The sequence below is a fragment of the Chiloscyllium plagiosum genome, unplaced genomic scaffold, assembly GCF_037043375.1.
Source record: "Chiloscyllium plagiosum isolate Xiang-an unplaced genomic scaffold, Cpla_swu_hap1 HiC_scaffold_18, whole genome shotgun sequence".
Lineage (NCBI taxonomy): Eukaryota > Metazoa > Chordata > Chondrichthyes > Orectolobiformes > Hemiscylliidae > Chiloscyllium > Chiloscyllium plagiosum.
This window is the reverse complement of record NW_028270156.1, coordinates 62,740,660-62,755,928: the sequence shown is the minus strand read 5'-3', so window position 1 is coordinate 62,755,928 and position 15,269 is coordinate 62,740,660. Positions and strand designations below refer to the sequence as shown.

The following is a 15,269-nucleotide window of genomic DNA, read 5'->3' as shown; positions in this document are numbered from 1 at the left end:
ATAGTCCTTTCTTCTGTAACTTTTCATTTGAATTTGACCATGTCCTGTAGGATAAATTGGTGATAGGGACTTTGCAAACAGCAAGTTCTTGCTTGCTTGCCTTTGGGTGAAAGGAAACCTTTGAGCAGGGTCCAGATACTTTTAGGAAATCAGTAAATAAATCAATTTTTCATTAGTCAGGGGAAAAAATAGGGTTGGCTAATGAGTCTGGGTGGTTTACTCTTCAGAGGGTCGGCATGGACTTGATGGGTCTAATGGCCTGTTTCCACACGAGGGATTTTACATTTCTTCTGTAGTTTCTGGCAGAATTAATACAAAGGGCATCAGTTGCAGTTTTCTTCTTAGTTTTTGGCTGAGCGTTCACGTGGAGAGCTAATAGAGAGAAGACTCCTACATATATTAGGAAATACAATTTACAGATATAAGTATGGATTTTTTCTTTAAAGACCCAGTGAGCTATAAAGAGTTCAGAATTGGGCAAGGCAGTGATGTAGTGATAAGGTCATTGGGCTGTCAATCCAGAAGACAATGGAGGCAGGTTCATTAAATACTCTTAAGGCGCAGGTACTTGGATCATTGTTTGTAAAGCAAATCAAAGATTGTGGGGTCACTGGGAATGTGGAATTCAAAACACAAGCAGATCAGCTACCATCTTATTCAATGGCAGAGCAAGTTTGGGAGGCTGAGTGGCTTGCCTTCATTGGCCAGATCATTGAGGTTGAGATGTCACCTTGCAGGAAGTTGGTGAGGCCATTTTTTTGGGGTACTGCGTACAGTTCTGGTCACCCTGCTGTAGGAAGATGTTACTAAATTGGAGAAGGTGGAGAAAGGATTTACCAGAATGTTACCGGGACTTGAGGGTTTGAGTTATGAGGACAGGCTGGGACTTTTTTTGCTGGAGCATAAGAGGTTGAAGGGTGACCTCATAGAAGTTCTTGAAATCATGAGGGGGATGGATAAGATGAATAACAAAGGTGTTTTCCCTAGGGTTGCAGAGTTCAATATTAGAAGGCATAGTTTTAAGGTGAGGGGAGAAAGATTTAAAAGGGACCTGAGGGGCAACCTTTTCATACAGAGGATGGTTCATATGTGGAATGAACTGCCAGGGGAATGGTAGATGCAGATACAGTTACAACATTTAAAAAACATATGGACGGTATATGAATGGGACAGGTTTATGGGGTTATGAGCCAAAAGCTGGTAAATGGTACTAGTTTGGTTTGGGAAACTTGGTCAGCACGAACGAGTTGGACTGAAGGGCCTGTTTCAGTGCGGTATGACTCTAAACATCAAATTGTGCATCAAACTTTCTAGTGGATTTCACACTGGAAAGGATGGATAATGTGCTCTGCAGGAAGCCCATGCCAAAAGTAGGACCACCTTCCACCATGTTCATTGATAGTGACTTTGGGCTGATTGGCAGATCTGCAATTTGCCAACACATGCTTTTTGTTTTCACTTCCCCTGGCTGCAGCATACTTGTGCCTGGTGATCCACCATGTGCCTGTCCCTGTAGCTATCCAGTCAGTCTGCTCCCCAATACTTTGCTGCTGATGATGTTGAATATGTGCCAGTTTGCCCTCAAGCGAGAGGACATGGATTAGTATGTTTTGGTTATATACCAGTCATAGCTGAAACTGTCAGTGGTATGTGGGAACTGTGAGATGAAGCTGGCAGCAGTGGTATGAGGGTGAGCTGGAATGTATTAATTCTATGCTGGAGCCCTGAACGTGAAGCGTGTGAAATTTGGAGAGGTGTTGCATTGAACACTGAGCGAGGTTGGTGGTGCAGTTCCTTGGGATATGCAATTTGAAGATGGCCTTGCTGACTTTGACCACTCTTTGTGAGGCCATTGAACTTCTTCCACCACTGTGTCCAAGGTAATGGGGCCAGATTCCTGGCATTGTCCTCTCTGACTGTCTCGATTGGCTTCAGGAATTTTGTCTGGAGGGTCAGCTGGCCAGTGCAAATAGAACACTTCTCTCTTCTTTTCAAGCTCCAGCTTTAAGGCCTTGAATACAGCCTGCAATAGCCTAATTGCCTCCATTTTGAGAGTTGTGGTTCACTTAAAGAAGTTCAGTTGAGCTTTAAGTGGTGTTAGATTTCTCCATGTACTGTGAATCTGCTCTGTTTATACTTTTGTTTTGCAAGGAATGGATGGAGCATTATGTGGATGTATATGCTCCATCTCCTGCCGGGGTCAGTGTGTTTGGCATGGCTCCACAATTTGTTGACTTATGTTGATCCATCCCTGGCTGGCAGGCATGTGCTAGCTGTCTTGTGCATTCAATGCCCTTGTGTCCATCCTATAACCTTGGTGTGGTGTTTTTGGTGTATGTTTGCCCTTGAAGATAACTTACAATGTGCCAAGATCATCTTTGCATGGCCAAATGAACAGGTTTTCTCAGGTATTTCTTCAATACTGTCACTTTATCCCTAGGTAATGGTCTTCTACAACTCTTGCAGTTGCTCACTTTCATCTACTGATTGCAACTTTTGACATTGACTCTGGCCAAAGTGTAACAGATATCTTCACTTTCATAGTCTGGAGCATCAATGTGCAGATCAAGAACATCTTAGGCTTTGTGTGGGTTGGTAATTTGCTTAGCGTGGTCAGACCTAGTCACCCTGGTTTACATCTCAATTCAAAGTCATACCCTTGCACCCTGACAAGTCGATGCGACCAACGTGGCAATGCATTCATTAGTGGTTTGAAGCAGATAATTTCCAGTGGCTGATGTTCTGTTTCCACAGTGTATTTCTTGCAAATTAAGTATGTGTGACAACGAGTGATGGCAAGTACCAGAGTTAATGTTTTGCGCTCTGTTTTGGGAATAGTTGGCTTGCGCAAATGACAGCGTTTTCAAACCAACAGCAATCAGTCTTTAACCTTGCAAAATAAACACACCTAGGCCTTTTAGTGATGCGCCCCACCTGGACAACTCTGTCTTCTTTGGTGTTGTAGTATCGCAGGAGGCTGTCAGAGTCTCCTTGAGAGAATCAAAGGCATTTTAGTGATCACGTTGCCACACAAATCTCTGTGGAGATACTTTACCATGAGTTTAGAACTATATAGCGTGAGGACTTTTTTAAAAAAAAGGTCTGAGATGACATCGCAAATCCCTTGTCCTCTGCACTCAGCATTTACTTAACATTTTTGATCTTCTCTGGATCGGGACTGAATCCACGCCTTGACTTGGTGCACTTTGGTGACCATAACAATAATATTGGCTGGACGTACAGCATGCAATTGATGTTGACTGACTACTATGGTTTCCTACTTACAACTTACTAAGGCATACTGATATTACTAACCATGAGGCTGAACCATGAGGTTCCCGTTTGAGGCGAAAGTCCATCAGCAGTACATTTCTCATTGAGTTGCACACCACTGTTATGGAAATAAGAAGAGGTCATGATGTTTGCTCACTGCCTGCATTACCTTTAATAGGCACAGGTTAATTGTGAGCCTTGCGTCCATTATTGAGCATTGGGGGAGTTTTTAGCCTTATATGGCATAACATGCAGAAAATTTGCAATATGAGTTTATAATCTAAGGCAGTTCAGATATTTTCCTGACAAGTGGCTGGCTTTGCTGTTTTGGGGTTTCAGCTCCGATTCCAACAAAGGTATGGTGCGGAGCTGTGGCAGCTCAAGGAAGTTCTGCATGGGGCATTTTGAATCTGTATTACCATATTATGTTGCCTCAGCATCTTCAGAGATATTGCCCACTGTCAAGCCACCTTTCTAGCTCATGATGGCGATTCCGTTTTTAACACCTGATGGTGGTGGAATAAATGAAGTGCTGCTGGTGTTGGACTTGGGAGGACAAAGTCAAAAGTCGCATGACACCAGGTCATCTTCAAACAGCTTTATTTAAAATCTGAAGCTTTCAGAGTGACTTCACTTTCGCTGATGAAGGAGCAGCACTCCGCAAGCTTGTGATTTCAAATATACCTGTTGGACCACAACCTGGTAGAATAAAGGGCTTAAACTGATGGCATCGCCTACGGATTTATAGATTCATAATTTACATCCTCCTCACTACTATAATATCTGTCTAGGTGACAGTTTCTTGGTGGAATGTAGAGTCATATTTAGCAAATAATTAATATGGCCGTTTACTTTAAGAGAGGACTGCGCTGATTGACAGGCAGCAACTTCTTCCAATTTAATTGCCTGTTTGACAAAGTTGAACCTTATCCATTGTAACCAAGTTTCAGCGGATAATGAGCATCTATATTCCCTTAGAGCTGCTGCGCCAAGGACACTAGCAGCAAATCAATTTTAGATGCAGTAATGCTGGTGTTTCTGTATTCAAATGGTTTTCCCATTTGAAAGTATTTTTAAAACAAAGGGTCTTTGAACAAATGCATCTTTGAAGTATAAACTGTGATTCATGTAATTTGGGATAATTTTATCGTCCTGATTTACGGTGCTTTCTCCAGATTTTTCTGAGATTTAATTGGTTAACAGGCATTGATATGTATGTTTTGTCTCAGATAATTATCAAAGGCACCTTGACTTTCTCCTTACATCCTCCCTTGTTTATCATAGAATCATTGAATGGTGACTTCACAGCTGTCTGTCGTATTTGTGCTCACCTACTGGAGTAGCAAATCTCCTTGTAGTCCTCCCTTGCTTTTTCCCTGCAGTCTTACATTATCTTTGCAAATAATTCCATTTTGACTGCTTGCACCATGATCACAGTCAGTGCATCGCAGATCCTAGCCATTGGCTACTTGAGAACGTTTTTCCTCCTGACACATTGCTGTCAACTCATTTTAATCTCTACCGTACAGTTCTTGATCTTCTATCAGCTGCAACAGTTTCTCCATTTCTCCTCTGTCTAGACCCCTCACGATTTTCAAATCTCAGCTCAAACTTCCCTCAGGAGAACAGTTCCCATCTTTCTATATCGCTGAATTTCCACATCCCTAGAATCATTTTTGTGAATCTTACCCGCACCTACTCTATGGCTTTCAAACCCTTTCTCATGTGGCGCCTAGAACAGTATTTGCAAGAAAATGTAATTTGATTCTATTATTATTTATGTCAATAGTTGAGGCTAAACCTGTGCATTATATGGGTTTAACATAACTTCCTTGTTTTGTACTCTACGTCATTATTGATAATGCTCAAGATGGCACATAGAGTCATAGAGATGAACAATTGCTTTATTATTTACTTTCTTGCCTGTCCTAATGATTTCTGCATATGTACACACAAAGAACTTCTGTTCCCATACCCTTTTTAGAAATGTGCCCTTTAATTTGTATTGTCTCTCTGCATTATTCCTTAAATTTCCCCAGTCTGTTTCATAGGATCTTGACTTGCTGCACACTGCTCCTCCTGGTCTGCTTCACAGTGATGCTGACCTGCTTCTCGCTCCTCCCTGTCTGCTTCACAGTAACCCTGACCTGCTTAGCACTGCTCTGCATCTGCTTCATCCTGAATGCTCCTCTTGGCCTGGTTCCCAGTGATCCAGACCTGCCTCATGCTCCTCCTGACCTGCTCCACAGTGATCCTGTCTTGCTTCACATTCCCCTAGGTCTGCTTCACAGCTCTCTCTCTCTCTCACACACACGTACACACACACACTCCTCAGGGTCTACTTCACCAGTGTTCCCAACGTTCCTCACATACCACCTAGTCTGCTTCACATGTTCCTGAATGCATCAAATAGCGCTATTGAAAAATCTCCACAATCCTCAAATGCACACCTTAAAGCGAACAAATGGTCTCCTTTTTAAACATGACATTTAATCCTAACGAAGCTGCATTCTGGGAGCTTTACACCTACACATCCATTATACTGTGGGAAGTGCTACTTCTAATCCCTTATTTTCTTGGAAGATTATGAATCTTGTTCTTGTGTCCTTGGATTGAATGCTTATTGTGCAAGCCGAGCAGGCTGTATACTTTGACCCTTCATTTGTTTTTTGAAATCATGACTTCTTTGGTGAAAATAATTTTTGTTAGTTGAGCTATTCTTTACAACAATTCCATTGTCATTTTCTGAGGCCTTTCTACATCTTCTATGGTAAGATGGTCAAAATGGCACAATATAGAATCATAGAATCCCTATAGTGTGGAAGTAGGCTATTCAGCCCATCGAGTCCACACCAACCATCCGAACAGCATTCCACCCATATCCACCCACTCATCCCCATCCCCATAACCACACACCTTGTATGGCTCATCCACCTAATCTTCACACCTCTGGACGTTAATGGGTAATTTAGCATGGCCAATCCACCTAACCTGCACATCTTTGGATTGTGGGAGGAAACCAGAGAATCTGGAAGAAATCCAGGGAGAGAGTGTGTAACCTTCACACAGACAGTCGCCCGAGGGTGGTTATCTTCCAGAACTGGCCTCACTATCAGTCTGCATACTGTCTGAGTGATTTATTCTGACTTGTAGTTCAACACACTTGAGATTCACCCTCGTGTCTGATTTCCATATTAATAACTGTCAAACACTGACTGGATACATTCAGTGTGTGATTAATGATTACTTCTAAGTCATCTTCCTTATGCCCTCTCCCAACAGTGTTGGTTCCAACTTAGACACTTGTTTACTGTTATTTGCTCTGTGTGTTACTCAACAGCAATCTGCATTAAAAATCTATCCGCCATTTCTTAGCTCAGTTAAATTTATGTACTTGTACCTTCAGAAGACTTTTCACTAGATTACATTAGGAGTATTTAATGGCTATCAAAATGGATGATGACTTAATGGATATGGTCTGTGACAGACTAAAGGATTGAAAACATTGAGTAGTGGACAGGCATGAATGGGAGCCCTGTAATTTTGAAAATGCATGTTTCACTTAAATCCTTTATTATTTTTATGATATATCAAGGATTCCTTAAACAAAATCTCCCAAGTTTTAGAATGTTTCAAAGATAGCTGGGAGGGCATATGTTACTCACAACAAATTGAAGCACCCAGTTCCATTTGATTTTTATTTGACTTTGTAAAAAATCTTAATTTCTCATTGCCGCTCATGAAGCATGCAAAGGAATCTTTTGCATTTCTGAGGAAAACACTGCAAGTTCAGGAGGTCGAGTGGTGGTGAGTGAACAAAGGCTTCTCTGAGGAAAGGTTCATACTTAAGGACAGGAATTAACAATTCACAACAATTAAGGACTTGTGCAGGTTCCAACCTGGATTGATCAAGCTCAGTTTTATTCCTCACTATTGATATTTAGAAATTCGTTATCTGCTTTTGTTCCTAATGATATCAGACCTCTTAAAAAAATTGTTTGATATTTTAATAGATAACCGCAACAACTTGAGTCATGTTTAATCACAAAACATTGAAATGCTACTGGAAACTTGCTAGGATCGAAAGATAAAACAAGGTATGTTAGCCCTGTTTGGTCATCACAAGCCAACAGCTTATGTATCGTCTGCTAGACATTCAAACCACTAATATGCTGTTGTAAGCATGTACATTCATGAAGGAACTAATGCTGGCTCTTATTTTGAGGTTGTTTTGCAGCTTTTTTTAATTGTGTTACAAGGAGCAAAGGTTTGTGACATTCACCAGTAATACTGTACAGGTCAACTTATGAATTAAATTTGCAAAATACTGAGAATTCGAGGGTTTGAAATGGCTACAAAGAAGAAATGTGTTTCTGTTCTATTTATCACTTTTATTTGTAACAGCATTGTAGTTCTGAAATTACTGCATTTTTTGACTATGTTTTTAAGAAGTGGCTTGTTAGTATTAAGGTTGATAATCACCACAGTAGAAGGTTGATACAATCTTGTTACAGTGTGTACCTTGTGAATAAACAAGATGTCCATACAGCTACACTGTGTGACTGTTGTTTTAAAAGTTAACTTCATGCCATCAGTTTGATCACAATGTAACATGAAAAAGCAAAACAAAAGATACATTCCCGAATGATATGCTGGCATATTTTGAGAAGCAGGACACTGTCAAGGCATAGCTAACACTAGCTGGCGTGCCCTTTTGTTTGACATCTCGCAAAGCTGATGTAATGATCTGGGACAGATTATTGTGGGAGACAAACATGTGGTCAGAACCATTGTTGAGAGGTAAATTAGATATTGTAATGAGACTGGATATTGGAATACAGATGGACTTCGTTTGTAATAATAGAAAAATGAGCCCATCTCAAACCATATTTTCAATTTTATTGGAAATGCTTTCAATGCTGACAGGAATATTAAGTAGACATGCTTGTCACCAGACTCTGTAGTAACTCCCACCACACTCAAGTCAAGTTATTCAGGATGAAATGAGTGGGTTACTGTAGGTGGCATGTCTAACTCGATCATTTTTGATGCACTTCTGAGAAGGAATTTAGAACTGAACTGAATGGAGTTGAATTCTCTGGGTCTCGCTAGTTTTGCTTTCTCTGATCTTTCTTTCTGCAAAGCACCCTCAAAGATGTTGACAGAGTGGGGGAATTGGTCCTATGAGAGATGGTTACCCTCTCTGAGCTCAATTATGTGTCACTCATTTTGCACAAGTTTCCTTCTTGAGTGCAATGTTCAATTATGAAGAGTACGATGGTCGTATTTGTCTCTGTACCCCCTGCACTGAGGCCTTTAGTTGTCTGGATTCTTTGAAATATGGATAGCCAATTATTGATTGTGGGGAAATACAATAGATATTTACATAGTTGACACCAAATCAGCAGGGCATGCTGTAAGGTTATGGCTCTGAGGGAGTCAATGTTCATGTTGCATTTCTTCAACTCTTTCTACTGAGGTCACAAAACAGTCTGGAAGAAAGCAGGTCAGAGAAGGCAAACTAGACTAATACCTGGAAGGGGAATGTTGTTTGATGAGGAAAGGCTGGACAGGCTAGAATGTATCAGCTGAAGTTAGAGAGGTTATGGACAACCTAATTCAGACATCGAAGATTTTGAGGGGTATTGACAGGAAAGATACGGAAAGCATGTTTCTTTTGGGAGAAATTAGAACTAGGGGTCACTTTAAAATAAAATATCACTCATTTCTGAAGGAGATGTGGAGTTTTTTTTTCCCGCAGTTGAGTGTCTTTGGAATTCTTTTCCACAGAAAGCAGTGGAAACAGTGTTCTTGTGTATTGTTTAGGCAGAGATAGACAACAAGATTCTTGATAAGAAAGATATTTGAAGGTTATCAGGAGTAAGTGGGAGTGTGCCATGATTTTAGTTCAGCCATGATGTTATTGAATGGGACAGCAGGCTTAAGGGGCCAATGGCTTCTCTGACTTTGGATCCGTATGTTTGTGTGTTCCCTCCAGCTTTTGGAGGGAACATGTGGATCAGTAGCAGGTGCCTCGTGATTATGCCTAATCAAATACAGTTGAACTTAAATGATATAATAAAACCTTTCTCTTATCCAAGAACAGTGCTGCTTCTGTGGATATTGTTTTGAACCAGACCAAACCCCACCCCACCCCAAAATATATTAAGAAGACCCCTAACTTTTCCTTGTTTTAAAGGTAAGTGCATTCCAGATGCAATTTGATTGGTCAAACTACTCAACTTAACCAAAACGCACTTCGTTATTATACTACAGTGAAAATGCAGACAAGATAAAAATAAAATAAAAGAATTGGCTTAACTGTAACTCTATTGAAATACTTAACAAAATAACATATATATTAACTAGTACTTATTAAATGTTCTAATATAGTAATATCCCATGAACATACCCTTGGCAAAGGCAAATTCAGTAAAATAGATTGTCTCACATATAATTCTAGCTGTGGGAGGAGAACCCCAGCCTTTAGCCATAACAGAGGGAAGAATAAGAGCTTCCACATCCAGCTTCAAGACCCCAGCAACAGCAGAAAGCTAAAACTAAAAATCCCATTCTCTGGGAGCTTGACCCCACCCATTCAGGCTGCTTTAATCATTCTAACATTTAAAAAAATCTTTAAGGCCTCATTAACTGTTTACTGGCTTTAAGCAGACTGCTCATTACCTCTGTTACAACCTTTCTTCAAACAAAAGAACAAAATGTATCTCTTAAAACCACAGTATCATCACAATATTGTGCAATGGTACACCCTTAACAACTAATCATTAATCATTAGCAAGGAATAGACAGAGCTAAGCAATGCTGCAACCAATGGATCAGATCTAAGCTCTGCAGTCCTGCCATACCCATTCATTAAAGGTGGTGGACAACCAAACAACTCACTGGAGGAGGAGGCTCCACAAGTATCTCCATCCTCAATGTTGGAGGAGCCTAGCACATGAATGCAAAAGATAAGGCTGAAGCACTTGCAGAAATCTTCAGCCAGATGTATCAAGTGGATGATTCCAGTCTCCAGCCAATTTGATTCACCCTTTGTGATATCAAGATATGATTGGAGGCATTGAATATTGCAAAGGCTATGGGCCCTAACAAAATTCTAGCAATATTACTGAAGACTTGTGCTCCAGAACTTAATGTTGTCCAATCCAAGCTGTTCCAGTACAATAACAGTACAATAAATGTGGAAAATTGCCCAAGCATGTCCTGTATATAAAAAAAGCAGGAGAAATCCAATCTGGCCAATTACCGTTCAACCAGTCTACTCTGCATCATCAGTAAAGTGATGAAAGGTGTCATCAGTGCTATCAAGCAGCATTTACTAAGCAATAACTGGCTCAGTGATGCCCATTTTGGGTTCCAGCAGGGCCACTCAGCTCTTCACTTCATTACAGCCTTGGTTCAAACATGGACAGAAGAGCTGAATTCCAAAGGTGAGGTGAGAGTGACAGCCCTTGAAATCAATGCTGCATTAAACCAAGTGTGACATCAAGGAGCCCTAGAAAAACTAGAATCCAAGGGAATCAATGGGCCAACTCTCCACTGGTGGAAGTGATGCCTGACACATAGAAAGATAGCTGTGGTTGTTGGATGTCAGTCTTCTCAGCTCCATGACATCTCTGCAGGAGTTCCTCAGGGTAGTGTCCTAGGCCCAACCATCTCCAACTGTTTCATCAATGACCTTCCCTCCATCATAAGGTCAGAAGTGGGGATGTTCACCGATGATTGCACAACCTTCAGCACCATTTATGACTCCTCAGATACTGAAGCATTTCAAGTTTTAATGCAACAAAATCTGGATAATATCCAGGCTTGGGCTGACAAGTAGCAAGTAACATTCACGCCACACAAATGCCAGGCTATGACCATCACCAAGAGACAATCTAACCACTGCCCCTTGACATTGAATGGTGTTGCCATCACTGAATTCCCCACTATTAACATCTGGAGGTTACTACTGACTGGAAACTAAACTGAACTTGGCACATAAACACCGGCTACCAGGGCAGGTCAGAGGCTAGGAATACTGTGGCGAGTAACTCACCTCCTGTTTCCCCAGAGTCTGTCCACCATCTACAAGTCACAAGTCAGGAGTGTGGTGGAATACTCCCCACTTGCCTGGATGAGTGCAGTCCTAACAACACGGCAGAAGCCTGAAGCCATTCAGAACAAAGCAGCCGCTTGACTGGCACTGTATCCACAAGCATCCACTCCCTCCACCACAAATGCTCAGTAGCAGCAGTGTGTACTATGTACAAATGCACTGCAGAAATTCACCAAGAATGCTGAGACAACACCTTCTGAACTCACAACTGCTTCGATCTTGGACAAGGGCAGCAGATATATGGGAACACCACCACCTGCAAGTTCTCCTCCAAGCCACTCACCATTTTGATTTGGAAATATGTTGACTTCATTCTCTGTCGCTGGGTCAAAAGCCTGGAATTCCCTCCCTGAGGGTGTTATGGGTCAACCTTCATCGCATGGACTGCAGGAGTTCGGGCAGCTCTCTCCCACCTTCTCAAGTGCAACTAGGGATTGGCAATAAATACTGGCCCAGCCAGTTATGCCCATGTCCCATGAGTGTTTATCATAAAAGGCCCAAGGCCTAAGAAGATTAACGGCATTAAACTGCTCTTAACCAGTACCACATATTGTCGGAGGTCAGAAATACTGCGAGATACCAGGAGTGGTTATCAGGGAAAAGATCTCACAGGGAGACAATTTACATTGTCAACAGGATGTGAGCTTATTGATGTGTTCATTATCTCTGAAATGATCAAAGTCATCACAGTGAGTAGGAACATTTTTGTATTTGCCTTCCTGTTTGCTGATAAATCCGATGAACACAATAGACGTCTCTGTTATAACTGAAAAAACAATATCTTGCTTGTGTCCAGTGTTTCATCTGAAATGTACACTGTGCTTTAAGAATTTGTAATGGACACATGAGACACTTGCTTTAGCGTTCGGCAGTAGATGATTTTAAATGCAGCTCATATTACTAATAACAGTTTTCAGAGTTCATATCTGATGGCAATCTAAGTGACTGATCAACCAGTGTCACTTTGTACAGTCACCTTGATTTTCCTTTATGCTCTTTCCTTCAGATTCAGGATTTTATTCACTCCTACTTGTCAATATTCATGAGGAAAGATGAATACAAAGCAGGGACATCTGCTGACTCCTTCACTATCAAGCAGAGCAGAAATTACACCCATCAGACCATTAGAAAATAAAATAAATGTCATGGTTGCAGCATGGAGGTTCCCTGTAATCGGGACTGGATGGGGAGTGTTACAGGTGTACACCAAGACAGAGATTTGCATTTACTAGATACACATTGGAAGGTGAGCAATGCACACCAGGCCTTGTATTGTTTGCAGTTTCATTATATTAGATTAGATTAGATTCCCTACAGTATGGAAACAGGCCCATCGGCCCAACAAGTCTACACCAACCCTCCGAAGAGTAACCCACCCAAACCCATTCCCCTACCCTATATTTACCCCTGACCAATGCACCTAACACAATGGACAATTTAACATGGCCAATTCACCTGACCCGCACATCTTTTGGACAATGGGAGGAAACCGAAGCATCTGGAGGAAACCCACGCAGACACGGGGAGAGTGTGCAAACTCCACACAAACAGTGATCCAAGGCGGGAAATAAAGTCGGGTCCCTGGCACCGTGAGGCAGCAGTGCTAACCACGCAGCCTCTGTGCCACCTTAATGTTTGCTGATGGGGAAAAAAAAATCTGCCCGGGAAGTCTTTTCACGTGCTGCAACTACCACTTATCTCAAGCATTGCAAAAGAAGATTCACCACATTTCTTTTTATTATAACTTTGCCAGTGTTTGGCTAGTGAGCATTTGGAAGAGTGGTGGTAGAGAGCTTTCCTTTCTACTGAACCTGTTCTTGACTGTATTGCAAAATTGATATCATCCTCCAATCCCTAGCAGTGACATTCCTCACTTCGATAATCCGCATCTATCTGGATAAAGGTAATGTGATGCACTTGGGCAGGGCAAATGAGGAAAAGGACTACTTTTTTTTATTTATAGAATCTCTACTGTGAGGAAACAGGCCCTTCAGCCCAACAAGGTCACACTGACCCTCTGAAGAGTAACCTACCCCGACCCATTCCCCTACCCTATTATTCTATATTCACCCCTGACTAATGCACCTTACCTATACATCCCTGAACACTATGGATAATTTAGCATGACCAATTCACTTAACCTGCACAGATTTGGATCTCACCTCAATCAACTCTGCACTTCCCATGGCCAATCTCACCTGGCCTGCATATCTCTGGACACCATGGTGATTTATCACAGTCAGTCCACCTAACCTACACATCTTTGTGACTGTGGGAGGAAACCCACGCAGTTCTGAGAATGTGCAAACTCCATGTCGACAGTCAACCGAGGTTGGAATCGAACGTGGGTCCCTGACACTGTGTGGCAGCAGTGCTAACCGCTGAGCCACCATGCCACGCTCCTACATGACGAATGGTAGGACATGAGAAAGCTCTGAGGATCAGAGGGGCCTTTGCTTGAAGGACATTGGTCCTTTAAGGTATCAGGACAGGTGGATACATTAAGGTGGCATGTGGGATATTTGCCTTTATTAGTCGACGCACAGAGTTTAAGAACAGGGAGATTATGCTGGAACCGTATAAAACTTTGGTTAGTCCACAGCTAGATTATTGAATGCAGTTCTGGAAACAATGCAAGAGGAGGGATGCGATAGCACTGGAAAGGGTACAGAGGGGATTTGCCAGGATGTTGCCTTGGCTGAAGAATTTCAGTTATGAAGAGAGATTGGACAGACTGGGGTTTGTTTTCCTTCAAGCAGGGAGATTGAGCGGGGATATGATTGAGATGTATAAAATTATGGGGGGTATAGATAGGGTGGACAAGAAGGAACTTTTCCCCTTGGAGAGATTTCGGGTATAGGTTAGAGGTTTAGAGGAGATGTGAAGAAAAGATTCATCACCGAGAGGGTGGTGGGAATCTGGAACTCCATGTAAAGGTGAGGCAGAAACCCTCATAACATTGAAGAAGTATTAAAATGTGCAGTTGTGATGCCAAGGTGATGGACCAAGTACTGGAAATGGGATTAGACTAGTTAAGTGATCTCTTTTGACTAGCACTAGATGCGATTGAATAAAGTGCCTTTAAGACCTCTTTGACGGATGCAAAATAATGGAGAAAAACAGGATAGAGTATTTGCTTTAAAGGTTTCCCCAAGAATGACATTTAATTGAGTTTTGAGACTAGGTTATCATTTATGTGCTTACAATTTTGAAGCTCTAGCTTCCCCTGGTGCAAAAGTTGTGGAGAGTTATTAAAGTGACAGATAATGGATACCTTGAAATACTTCCTGCTTGTTCAAGTGTATTTTTGGAAAATTACAAATTCCCCTGATGTCAGAAGAAATTTAATCTGAAGAATCAAGATGTTTTTGTTCTTTCTCAAGAGTTAAAGCATCTTGTTATTCAATGTCTTCAACGCAGGGTTTGCTGAACTTCCTGTGAGTCTCTGACTTGTCCAATCACAGGGTGGAAATGCTTTAGAGTCATGGAGATGTACAGCACAGAAACAGACCCTTTTGTCCAACCTGTCCATGCCGACTAGATATCCTAACCCAATCTAGTTCCACTTGCCAGCACCTGGCCCATATCCCTCCAAACCCTTCCTATTCATATACCCATCCAAATGTATTTTAAATGTTGCAATTGTACCAGTCTCCACCACTTCCTCTGGCAGCTCATTCCATATACGTACCACCCTCTGTGTGAAAATGTTGTCCCTTAGGTCTCTTTTATATCTTTCCACTCTCACCCTAAACCTATGCCCTCTAGTTCTGGACTTCCACACCCCAGGGAAAAGACTTTATCATGTCCCTCATGATTTTGTAAACCTCTATAAGGTCACCCTTCAACCTCCGAAGCTACAGGGAAAACAGCC

General features: G+C 41.7%; 1 protein-coding gene across 3 annotated transcripts in view; it reads left to right on the top strand.

Annotated features, from left to right (window-relative positions):
• LOC122557945 (N-acetyl-beta-glucosaminyl-glycoprotein 4-beta-N-acetylgalactosaminyltransferase 1-like) overlaps positions 1-15,269 on the top strand; it is a 727,525-nt gene that overhangs the window by 306,013 nt on the left and 406,243 nt on the right. Inside the window, exon 1 of one of the 3 annotated variants that reach the window (XM_087996738.1) lies at positions 7,325-7,370. The exons of the other annotated variants lie outside the window; for them this stretch is intronic. The gene's annotated coding sequence lies outside the window, so the exon portion shown is untranslated. Of the gene's footprint in view, positions 1-7,324; positions 7,371-15,269 lie in introns of those variants that run through there. 3 annotated transcript variants of the gene reach the window in all.